At 39.5% G+C, this 12,931-nt stretch overlaps 1 pseudogene; it reads left to right on the plus strand.

Moving 5' to 3' along the window:
* Positions 1–1,490: 1,490 nt before the first annotated feature.
* Positions 1,491–10,631, plus strand: LOC115022508 (carbonic anhydrase-like; annotated as a pseudogene).
* Positions 10,632–12,931: the final 2,300 nt, after the last annotated feature.

Here is a 12,931-nt window from a genome sequence, read left to right on the forward strand (position 1 = left end):
GCGTGGGGTTTCAGTTTTATTTTTTTTAATTTTTTTTTTCAAAAATATTTTTGCCTTTGTTTCCTTTTGAAAATCTCAACTCCTTATTTGAGTAACAGAGCTATAGACAGTTTAAGGGAAAGAAAAAAGAGGTTTCACAAGGTCCAATGACCACCAAGCAAGTGAAATGTGTGAAATTCTCTGCTTGTTTGGGATTTGGTATACAGTATGAGTGGCACCATAAATATTATACAGCAGATTTTATGAGAAAAGTTTAAAACGGAATATAATTGAATTGTATTATTATAAATTATATTAAATTGCTTTTCAACAGGCAAAAATCTCCATATGAATCACTGTCAGGGATATAATTTCTGTTTCTTAGTACTGTCAAATAATTGACAAAAACGTTTTAAATATAAAAAAAGAAATATATATTTATTATTTGCCTAAAGCTGCTAGATGTTGGCAACTTGCAACAGTTCCTGTGTTGTTACCATGGATGCAGTCACCTGGGTAACTGAAACTAAAGAAAAGTTATATTTTGAATCACTGAGAAAAAAAACGAAATGAATTAATGAATACACACAACAGACATCTTATGAACATATCATTGGAGAGAGTAAGTCATGCTTGATTATTATGGGGTTTCTTTTAGGAAGTTGTTCCTTGTGCGATGTGAGGGTCTAAGGTGTGTGTGTGTGTGTTGTGTGTGTGTGTGTGTGTGTGTGTGTGGGTGTGTGTGTGTGTGTGTGTGTGTGTGTGCGTTTGTAACTCCTGTTTTCAGGGCAAACATGATATAATTTTTGGTGAAACAGTGCACACTGAGAGAGGGGGGTTGGGATGTAGGATTCTGCTTCAGATACCCAAAAATGTCTCCGTCCGGCCCTGCAGAGAGCTACATGCACGCACATGCCATGCCGCATGTAGCGTTCATAAAGCAAGTACACACAGGAAACTGGATAACCGAGATCAACGAAGGCTGGCAAGAGGTGAAAAGAAAATGTCGAATTCAGGATATTGCGAATAAAATCCTCTGGACCGTAAGATCCTCACTGTGCTGCTCCAAACACTGAAGCTGTGCGATCCTGTAACAGCTGAGAGCAGCGCGGTGTTAGGATGGATATGATGGAATGTGTGTGGATGAATGTGCGCGCACCAGGGACTACTCCGTCTTTGCCGGGAGCCGAGAGACTCAGGGATAAAATCACCATCTCTTCAATCTGAATATTCCGAAAATAAAGGGGGGTGGACGCAGGGAAGCACAGGACAGGGGGGGGGTGAGACCTCCAGGAGGATGCACGCCAACATCGCATCTCTGGATGGCAGCACTGTTCTCATGATTGACCGACAAGCCAACCCACCGGTGTGAGGATTGAGAGAGATTATATAAAGCCCTGCAGCGGGCTGTCTGTCACATATCATCAACATCCTCTTCTGCCTCTTTGCAATCTTGACTTGGATTAATCATTCTTTTGTGTTATCAGAATAGCATACAAGAGGAGCCAGCCATGTCTCACGGATGGGGGATACGGACCAAGTAACGGTGAGGCTCTGTCAGCAGGATGTTCAGTGTTCTCTGTAACAGGTTGAAAACACTCTCAACCCAATTTGCATTCAACTGCATTAGTGCAGACAGTTTATTGTAATCACTCATTTAGCATTCCTCAGTAACAATGTCATTACTTAAATAATTACATTAGCCTAGGCCTACTTAAGTACAACTTTAGGGGTGGAGTTGATTAACTTAACAATTTTATTGTAAACTTACTCCACTGGTTAAACAACAACACATTGTTGTTTTAAATCCATAAATGTTCTGTTGGCCAGTTAGTATTGTAGGTTCAAAACATATGACACACTTTTAAAAAAGTGAACTAACTACCTCACAGAAAGTTGTTTTTATGTAACAATAAATGAACTTGAATTATTGCTCATTTTGATGCTAAGAAAATATTTTTGAATGTGGAACATTCACTATTAATGGATTAGAAAATATTGAGGTATCATGTTAAGGATCTGAGATAGTTTGTGATAAAGCGACAAAAGTAAGGATAGAGAATATAGTTATTGTATCAGTGATTACCTGATTACATTTATTACATGATTTAGCCTACATAAGTACAGCTGTGAGGTACTTGTGCTTTACTCGAGTACTTCCATTTACTTTCCATTTGTTAAATGCTGCTTCAACTGCAATGCAGTAGTAATAGACCCTAGTAATATCGTGCTCAAATATTGAATACTTTTACTTTTGATACTTTGAGTACATTTTTCTGATAATACTTCTGTACTTTTACCTATGTTTAATGATTTTTGCATCACAGTATTCCTTTTTTCATTTAAATGATCTGAACATCACACAGCAGCTGAGTAAACTTTAGTACATTTTTGAATGTGAAAGCTTTGCTATTTTTCAATCTTATGAAGGATCTGAATACTCTCCTGCTACCCTGATGAAGCAGGAAAAGGGAGGCATTGAAAGGAAAATTATTTTCGTAGTCATAAATTCTAGAGGAATTACTTTAAAGAGCTTGGTGTGAAAGTGCTCCACATATGAACATCTACTTAACATATTAATATTTGAATATGTATTTGTAGGACCTGACAAATGGGGACAAGACTTTCCTGTGGCTGACGGGCCCAGGCAGTCTCCCATTAACATTGTCCCTAATGAGGCCCATCATGACTCCTCTCTGAAGGCTCTGAAACTCAAGTATGACTCCTCCAACGCCAGGGGCATCCTCAACAACGGACATCCTTCCAGGTGGACTTTGAGGACGACGCAGACAGTTCCAGTAAGCACAACTCCTAGTGTCAGCACATAGAGCCACAAAGAAGACATGTGTATATCCATGTACCCATGCACATCTGTAATCTTGGCTGCCCTTACACAAGTTATACAGGCTGTTAGAGAAAATATATTTTAACTGGAAAATATAAAACATAATATAAGATGATTCTGTATATATGTGTATATACAGTATGTACCAGTGTGTATATATATATATATGCATCTCCAGTAAGTATTAGTCTTAGTAAGCTTTATCTGTGAGTCCCACCTATGCCTCCACCCCTGCTGTATGTGCTGAGCAGATAAGAGCGTCTGATGATGTCAGCACTGTTTAAATATCTGGAGGTTAACATGACATCTGCACCACCTCACCCTGCTGCACTGACGCAGAACATTCAAACAGTGCATATCAAGAAAGGCATATCAATTACATAAATTGAAGGGATCATTAAAAACAGAGGCCGAGATATCTCGAGTTACCTTATTTGGGTAAAGCTCCAAAAGCCCTATATTCCCATGATGCATTTTAACGCTGCCTTTTATTAGACCCTCCCTGACTGGTAAAACCTGTATCTTTCACATTTCCAGTTTGTAACACAGGCTTTCTGTTATCCCTTTCATACATCTGAGTTATTTTCTCAGACTTGACGAAGCTCCCACAGTGCCACACATCATTGCAATTATTTTGACTGATATTGCAATTGCGATATGATTCACGATGTTAGAAGGAATGATCCTTTTTGCATCATTATTCTCATTTTCAGTGAAAAATATATTAAAGGTGAAAGTGTGATTTATTTGGGAGGATCTGTATCAAAAAATATATTTTTTTCTCTAATCTGTAGAATATTTAGGCCGGGACACAATAACTGATTCAGATGGTCTTTTGACACATATTTAGCCTTTAAAGGTTTAATGTGTCATTTTGAGCCACCTGCTTCAAAGAATGAGGGGCAGTATTTCACCTCTAAACTGGGTCCATACAATCTGTTATGTTTAATGTGTAATGTTAGTTCATTATTTTATTATTTAAGTTTATATTCTGGCAGATCTTACATATTGAACCTTTCACAAATATTGCGCCTCTTGGGATTTGGATAGTGCACTAGTCCAAATTGTGATTTTATAAATTCCGATGAATTGTTCAGCCCGAACATTATACAAACTGTTTCATCACCAGTGAGTAGTAACTAACCATGACCTTTACTGACTTTATGGTGTACAATTCAGATAATATTCACATAACCTTTTACTTAAATAGATGTCTTGAAAGTGAAGTTTCTTATATAGTTATAATAAAGGAAATAAAATATACCATTTGAGTTTGTATCCCTGCCCAAGAGAACAAATTAAACTCATGAACCGTTCATCAAAATTCCTTTAATGAACCACAGCAACAAACATAATTACAGTAGGATAAGAAAGGATGGTGCACATTTGAAATAAAAATAAACAATAAAAGCATTCAAATGGAATTCAAACAATAAGAATGATCAGGATCATATACACGAGTCCCAACATGTTGTTACGGACGGTTTGATAATGTGCAGGTGACTGACTGGCTCAGATCTACTTCCCTGTTGATGTTGAATGTCTCTTTCCCTGCGTCTCTAATGATTCTGTTGTTTCGTCCTAACCAGCCCTGACTGGAGGTCCTATTTCTGGAACGTACCGTTTGAAGCAGTTTCATTCCACTGGGGAGCCAGTGATGACAGAGGCTCCGAACACACTGTCAACAGCATCAATTTCCCCTGCGAGGTACTGAAGCTCCTGGAGCTTCTGCTTAAAGCTATCACATACAGTACAGGTCCTTAACAATTAGGATGTGTGCGGTTAATGTTGGAACTATCCTCTCTTTTGCAAGAGGCTTCAGTAAAACATGTGAAAGTAACACTGTTTATAATGGTTCTTTTGTACTCCCAATATATTCCAATGTAGTTATTTTTAGGCCAATAAACAAATAAATGAACTAGAAGGGCCGTTTCCATAAGTGAGAAATAATGCGTGTATCTGCATCTTGGCCAATAGTTTCTTCTCCGTAACCCTGCTGAACAGACTGACAAACACACCAAACAGAAACATGGCCTCCTTGGCTGAAATGATTCAGTATTCCCTCAGCAGAATTTTATTCCTTGCAGCATGAAGAGGCCTTTTCAGCATTTAGATCTTCATGGAGGGACACAGAATTGACAGATAAAGACATAAAAACTTGGACCTCAGTATTTCTAGAGTCCTGACTGAGGCCTGCCACGAGGAGACTAAATGAGTCAGATATGTCCTGCATTATCACAGATGCACCTCCCACCCTATTCTCTCCCACATTTTTGAAACAGAATTGCGCACAAAGACTTCCAGAATCAACACAGGCTTGAAAACAGTTGCATTAGTTGTCTCTTTAGAGCACTGTCTAAGTATTTAAAAAACTGATCCTCGCTACCGCACATGGTACAGTAGCTTTTGGATAAGATGACACACTGTCTGTAGCTGTCCTGGGCCCTAAACGTCAAAAGCCTTTTCTTTCTTGTTAGCTTCACCTGGTGCACTGGAACACAAAATACCCCAGCTTTGGAGAGGCAGTCAGCCAGCCTGATGGACTTGCAGTGTCGGGGTCTTCCTCAAGGTGAGTCATCAGTGCTTCAACTAAATAATGAACACTATATTTAAATATTGTGAATGCAATTGTGTGTGTATCTGTGTTGTGCTCCAGATCGGTGCAGCCAACCCCAGGCTTCAGAAGGTTCTGGATGCCCTGGATGCTATTAAGACAAAGGTAAAACAACACAACCACAATTCCCAAAACACAGCTTTGCTGAAGACCAATGTGGCTTGTACTGTCTATGAAAAGCAATGTATAAGCTTGGGAAACCTTCTGCCTACCTTCTTTTCCATCCAGGGGAAGCAGACCATCTTTGCTAACTTTGACCCAAAGACTCTTCTTCCTGGTTCTCTGGATTACTGGACCTATGATGGCTCTCTGACCACACCTCCTCTGTTGGAGAGATGTCACCTGGATCGTCCTCAAGGAGCCCATCAGTGGTCAGCCCTGCACAAGTACTTAACTTCCTCACATACTCACTCGCTTGTACTTACATAAATCAAACTGAGTAATTACTGTTAAATTCCACATTTTGCTTTTAACTAATTGCGAATGGATGACTACCCTGTGTATCCTACCGTCCTTTTGAGTGTTGCTTGTGTACGTTCTCAGGAAGTGACAGGCAATGATTCTGCTCTGATCTGTCAACTACTGGATACATTCTTTAATCCTTGAGAATATCACAAGCATTCAACTGTGACGTGAATATAACCTACAGCTATAGGGCATGTACTGTTTTTAATGTGTTAGGCAAATTGCTTTCGTGGAGTTACATACTGCTGAGCATTTACTGTTCGTGAGCTGCAGATTAACTACAGAAACACAAATACTGTACATGCAGTATTGACTAAGTTTGAGACCTAAAACATTGAAACAACTGAAGTGAAGCCACAGCTGGTTTACAAAGTACATATCATTTAAATATAGCTAGACAGGTCATATGGTTCAGGGTGTTTCAGTGCAAGTCCACATGTGTGTATGTGCGTGAACATACACAGAATAGCTTGTGTTTATTTGTGGCAGTCCTAAATACAGACACTTTCTTGGCAACCCACCTGCTAGTGTGGTGGGCTGGACAAGCTGCTTCAGAACAGCTTTTCAATCATGTAGTCTGGTGAGACTGCTGCTGGAGGCTCCAGTGGAAGCTGAAAGTGTTCAACTTAAAATGAGGTATTAAGCCTCAAGGAGTCTGAGAAACCAAAGAAAGAGCCAGTCCATTACCGCAGAATTTAGAGAGCAGGCGATTTCCTCATAGATCTCTTTTTTACAGTATTCTTTAAATACCATCATACACACTGTAGACTTTGATTTGGTAATCAAACATGAGTGTTTGTGCATGCTTTAAGGAGCCCGAATGTTTGATCCCAACATGGTCAAGAGTGTCAGAAGCCTTATCTTGCTTCAGAGGAGGGGGGTCTGAGCCTTGAGGCTTGTTTCACTGAGATTACACTGACACCTTGTATCTCCAGTGGGCAGTTTGCACTCTATCTCTTTACATGATTAAACACTGCCACCCTGTATCTTCATGGGACATGAAGCCCACATGGGTTGAATGCTCAGTTGTACCTTCCTAAATAAATTATAGATGTACAACTATAAGATGTGCTTATATAGAGAAATATTTCCTTTCTGTGATGTAGAAATAAATACCCCGATACACTTGTACAGTGCAACATGTACTTTGTTGTTACACAGAAGGGCAAGCATTGCCGAGTGGGCCTGCTGAGGGAAATTAAATCCAAGCTCACCAGCTAGCTAAAGGCTAAGTGGCTCCCAGAGGAAATGTTGTTTACTCCAGACTGCTGCTTTAGTCGTTCTCTCTCTCTCTCTCTCTCTCTCTCTCTCTCTCCTCTCCTCTCTCTCTCTCTCTCTCTCTCTCTCTCTCTCTCTCTTCTCTCTTCTTCTCTCTCTCACACACACACACACACACTATCCCCTAACATATTTAATACGAGTGGGCCATGTGCAGGATGATTTTTTATTTCAAAGGAGAAACATTTTTCTAAAATCCAATGAATGTTCTGGTGGAATAAATCTCAATAAATGCAGTAATCCGGATAACATGTCTCAATTAAATATATGTGTTGGGAGTATATTTGGTGCCATATATTGGTCAGGAGAGGAATTAAGGGAAAGGGGCTTGGTTTGCATTAGCTCAGTGTTCAGATATGTGGCTTGTTTTGCAGAGGGACATTTGGGCTGTTTCAGTTTTTGGACAATTTCCTTACTCATCTTAATGTTACTACTGTATGTGCAATATGGGACTAGTCTCAGAGTAAGCAAGGGCACCACCATGTGCACATGTGAGATAACTGCACAGCAGCAGGAGGGGTGTGAGGTGGCTGCCCTGTATAACACTGCATTGAGGACATACTGGAAGAAGTGAAGCAGATGATTGCATTCAATTCCACATGGCTTCTTATTTAACATGATCCAGGCAATGTTTCCTTCAGTCCCAGGGACTGTGCAGTGGTAGAGCAAACACTTTAATGCTTACCTGTTTAGTGCGCTGTGATTTGGCCAACTGAGGATACAAGAGATCATGGGAATGTTTCACCATTCATGTTCCAATGCAACACTCTCTTCTATTTGCATTTCAGAAATGATTCCATAGATCCCTTTTACTGCGGCCGTATACACACAACAATAGTTTCACAATAGTTTAGATTAGAAACTGCTTAAATACAACAATGGTGCCCAAGCCGTCAAGACTGATTAGCATTGCATTATCCTGTATCTGCACTGTAAGCAACCCCCGCTGCCTTATAGGAGTGGAGTGGTAAACAACTCATATCTTTTGTTTTTCTGCATCTTTAAACGAGTGCGATTGGCCCTCGCTGGTTGTTGCAGATCAGAAGATATTTGCATCTCGTTGAGTTTTTTTTCAACATTCTCCTGAAGTGCCGCTGGCCGACTTTTAATCCTCTGGAGCTCACCAAGCGGAGCCGGGCTGCAGTGCCAGGTTCCGCAGCTATAATAATAGCAGCATATTGCTGTCCTAACTTATGAGTCCATATGCGTGAACAGGTGTAGTTCTGTGCAGCAAAGCAGCAAGACTGCCAGGTGCAACTGATTTCGGCAGATCTATGCTATTAAATAGATTACGAGAAGTGTATCTGAGTAGAGTTCACAGGGCGCTTAACTTCAACATCAAAAAAAGAAACAGTACAAAGAATATACATTACCCTAACAAAGTGTGTGGCGTATGTGTCCAGGACTCAGGTTTAATGATTTAAACTTCAACTCCTCTTGTCTCTCCATCCCATTAGATGGCCAAGTTCCGCAGCCTCCTCTTCACCCGGAGAAGGGAGAAGCTCCATGCTGTATGGTGGACACTACCATACCGGCCTCCTCACCTCTGAAGGGGCCGTCAGGTCCGCGCCATCCTTCAAATAAACTGTTCCTTATCGTCTTAGCGTCCCTTCCTTCCCTCCTCCCCAAACCTTCATTCTCCCATTGTTCTCCACATGCAGTCTTTACTTAGCTTATATTAGCCTTATTGGTATCAACTTGAAAAGTAGATCTGCTTATACTTTTTCTGACATAGACTAACTGGATGTATCTTGAACAAAATAACTTTGAATATGTTTTAAAGCTTTGACACTATTAAGACATAAGCCTCATTTATACTTGTCATTCAAAGTGTCTCCAATCCAGATAAAATCTAGATGATATTAAGACACTTTAATTCACACTCAGCCACAGATATGCTCATGTGTCACTTCAGTGTGACTTTAGCTGGACAGAGGAGACAGACCATACATGTATTAAGATCATCAGTGGGCTATTTCCACAGACTTCTGACTGACATTACTCTTTGGGAGTAGTAAATATCATTAATGCATTTACATCTTTACAACATCTGGCCAGAATGCATCTCAGACCTCCTCTGAGGATGAAGTGACGAAGTGTAAATTGGGTGATAGATTGTGCACTCATGTGCCACTGATATAATATTACATACACATGTTTCACTTGGTCAGACACTGCCTTAATACAGACAAATGTAGCCTAAGAACTTGAGTCTAGATCAGCTAACAGAGGTACCAAGGTACTAGAGATCTACTGAAAATGTCACAAATACTAACAATGGGACAGTAATTCTGACCTCCTCATTGTGATTGTAACATTTACACATTTATTTATTACTTATAATCTAAATCATTGTCTTATTTATAGTGTCTATTGATGTGGTGCCACGACAGTCTGCTTTATCATAGACACAATATACCCAACATAGAAATGAAATATTCTAAAAGTAGAAGTTATGTTTGGTATAGGAAATGTAATAAACAAAATAATTTAAATTAACATTTATATGCCTTTTGTTGGCATCAAATGCACTAAAGTAAAAAAAGAGAGACAGCTGTATATTATGGGATGATATGTGATACATACTACAATCATAGGCAAAAACGTAAATTACAGGCACTTTTTAATACATCAATAATATTCATTGCCTTGTTTGAATATGGAAGCCTTTGTTAATTCCTGAGGATTTTGTGTATGCATTTCAATGGTGTAGTGCATTGTGCTGCAGACAGCTGCTCACATTGTTAAAGCTGATGTTGTTATTGATGCCACAGTCTGAGATGAAGTGATTGAGCGTAACACTTTGCAGTGGTGGTATACAGGTGCACTGTGGCCACCACTCATCTGCTCCTTCTTATAGACTTACTCAATGATCACATCATGGAATGTTCAAGTGTGTTGTGAAAGACAGTCTTATCCCAGTATTGGCCGATGGTCCAGCCCGAGGTGTCCACACTAAGGAAGGTAAAAAGAAAATGTGACATGTTGTGTCTGTGTTGGGCTTCCATTCATTCCGGGTGAACCAGACTGCTGCATGACTGTGGTCACGGCTCAACTCATTCCATCAGTGTCCCTCCATTTTTTATAAAACCTATGACAACTAAGCTACCTATCACCACAGTGCATTAAACATGGCCTTTAAGACGAATGTAAGACAGCTGTTAAGTTGGAATGGAAAGGTCCATTTATGACTAAGTCATAGCATTTTTCTTTAAAATTCTTATAGTTTGTCAGCATTGTCTGGAGTCAATACTCCATCTAACTTAACTGAGCTCAATGGCAGATATTCATAAGAGACCTGCGCAATGTTACTTTGTAGGTTTTATATCAATGTTATAAAACAATTAGTGTGGCTGTAGGGAAACAGCTGTAACCTTTAAAGTGTGTCACTTAAAACCACCTGACATGTCATAATGAAAAAGAATGTTATCAATAAAAACTCATAACTTGCTCGGTCTCAAATGGTCCTGTCTTTCTCACAATTTCTAGTCAGATATTAGCATTCATTTAATATTAACATTTCAGGATTACTAAAAAGGGTTTGGTTATCCAGAGTCACTCTGGCACATACTGAATATCTCACCATTGATTGTTATGGATTTTGTACAAACATTTATGGTTTTGTACTTTGGCTTATGACCTGCAAAACTAATGATATCTCCATCATCCTGAACTGTTCTTCTGTGTTTAGTGGTAATAAGCAATGTTAAAACTAAGTTTGTTTAACAGGTTAAACATTATCTGCTCCACATCAGCATGTTAAGATTGTCCCTGTGAGCATGTAAGACGGCTATGCTTACAATTGGGCTACATTAAGTACTTTAACAGATTTAGTTTATCTATTAGAGATGCCCAAGTACAAAAAATACAACTTTATGTTTCCCTTCCTTTGAGTGAAGAATTTACTTTTGAATTTAAATGAGGGAGGACCCATGCTGTTTCTGTAATAATTAATGCATTTCACATAAAACGTTACAAAAGTGAAGAATGCATGATGAATTAAGATTATATCATAAATCAATTGTGTGCTTCCACATTTGGAAGTGCGATGAGTGGTATTGGCGAGTGAATACCTTATGTAACAATGTTTGGCTGTCTGTTTGTCTCTACAACACTCCTGTTGTGTGAATCCTCATCACCACAGACCATTAGCTGGATGCTCTTTGTTGGACATTTGGCCATTCAACAGTCTCTGACGTCTCTTTCAGTGTCTCAGCTGGCGTGCTGGGCAGGAAGGGGGAATGATGACTGAGACTAAGTAAACAAAACAAAATCACAAACATACAAGAGGCTAATGAAAAGGACAAGTTTTAGTGTTTTTGTACACAATGCTCAAAGATGTAGAACTGAAGATCATCAAACAATGTTGCGTATGTAAGGCTGCGTTACAGCAGCTCTGAAACACAAGTTGCTTGAAATGATGAGCAACTGAAAAAAAACTGGGACAAAGTGGAGATCTCTGGTACACAATAGACCCGGATTGTTCACATGACCTTCCGAGGTCAGGAGAATATTGCCACAGAGGTATTCTTTGTAGACAAGGATTATGAGGTGTTGCAGCATCTGCTGGCTATGGCAACTTCAGAGAATGATGCTGAGTCAGTGACAAGTGATCCAGCAGAGTTCAGGCACTACTATGTCAGACTGGGACGAGATATTCTGTTTGTTGTTTTAGATCTCAATGTGCTACCTGAAGAGTCTCAATGATCAGCTGTTCTTCAGAGACACCATCTGAATTAAAAGAGCATCTCTTTCATTACAATGAGTCCAGTCGGCGGACAGCAGGGCAGGGGCGGATTGAGTGATTTTGGGGCCCTCTGCAAACTCAGGCATGGGGCCTCCGCCTGGCTTTATATTCAGACTTTGTCTAATTGAGAATGTTAGTATTGGCAGTTATCTAAGAAATACTCAGATCTTCTAATTAAGTAAATATAACACATCTACTGATAAAATATGAAACATTGTTATAGGTTAAATTTCCCAGCAGCATATGAAAGTATGTTCCTGGTAGATTACTTTGTCATGTGATTAGTGTATTTCCAGTATTTGCCTCTGTGAAGCCGTCACACTCATGGATCTGTTTCTCCAACTGGACTTCCTGGAAGGTTTTTCCATGTCTCACTTATACCTAAAGCAACACCCCCACCAGCACAGCCATTTGAATTGTTTTAACGCAGGGCTGCATTCCGTCTGAGCGCCTTCTTAAACCATGTTTAGGTTTTTGTGACCACAGGTGACCTCGTGTGGTCATGCAAATAATGAAGTACAAAGCGTGTCTGTTATATATACACTGAATAATGTGCGTTTTTGATGGGGCATCATTTATAAAGTGTTTCTAAGCTGGTAATAAATGGCTTTAGTAATGATTATTTAATCTTTTTACTGATGCTTTATAGATCAGATAGACCTATTTAGAATACAGGAACATTTGTGTTGCCAGGTTGTAGAAAACCTCCTTCGGCATGACATTTAGCTTGTTTTATAAACTAGCTCCTTAATAATTAGGGACACCCTTCTATTACACTGTTCAAACATTAACTTCTGGGAAAGGGCTGCTGGACATAATATTTACAACTGTAGACTGGATGGATTATGATCATTTATTAGCAGCAGGTGACACATTTTTGGTGATCGCTAATAAAACACAAGAGAAACTCATTACCCTTTATTAATGGCTAATATTTATAACTGCAGACAAGCTAACTTAGTAGAAATTGCACAAATGGCCCCCTTTACTAATTGCCTGATAA

Source organism: Cottoperca gobio, chromosome 17, assembly GCF_900634415.1.
Source record: "Cottoperca gobio chromosome 17, fCotGob3.1, whole genome shotgun sequence".
NCBI lineage: Eukaryota > Metazoa > Chordata > Actinopteri > Perciformes > Bovichtidae > Cottoperca > Cottoperca gobio.